We start from the raw sequence: 273 nt of genomic DNA on the forward strand, positions 1-273 counted from the left end.
TGTGCATTTAATTTTAAGTAACAAAGTTTAATGTTTTTTTTTTATTTACTGACAATAATCCTGGTTTTCCATTGACAGAAGAATGAAATGCATACAGGTTTTGAACATAATTATCATAGTTTTATTTTGTCAGTTGTATATTTGGTGAAAAAATGAAGCTAATTTATAGGTCAGTAATGTAATTTTAATATGTATATATTTAATTGTAATATATTGTATATGTAAGTAATATAATGTGTGTGTATGTATATGTGTATATATATATATATATAT

At 20.9% G+C, this 273-nt stretch overlaps 1 protein-coding gene across 1 annotated transcript in view; it reads left to right on the forward strand.

Moving 5' to 3' along the window:
• The window catches only part of LOC107598641 (pleckstrin homology domain-containing family M member 1-like), a 16,853-nt gene that overhangs the window by 12,076 nt on the left and 4,504 nt on the right, over positions 1-273 (forward strand). The gene's annotated exons all lie outside the window — the stretch shown is intronic.

Source organism: Sinocyclocheilus grahami, unplaced genomic scaffold (genome assembly GCF_001515645.1).
Source record: "Sinocyclocheilus grahami isolate Dianchi unplaced genomic scaffold, SAMN03320097.WGS_v1.1 scaffold253.1, whole genome shotgun sequence".
Taxonomy (NCBI): domain Eukaryota; kingdom Metazoa; phylum Chordata; class Actinopteri; order Cypriniformes; family Cyprinidae; genus Sinocyclocheilus; species Sinocyclocheilus grahami.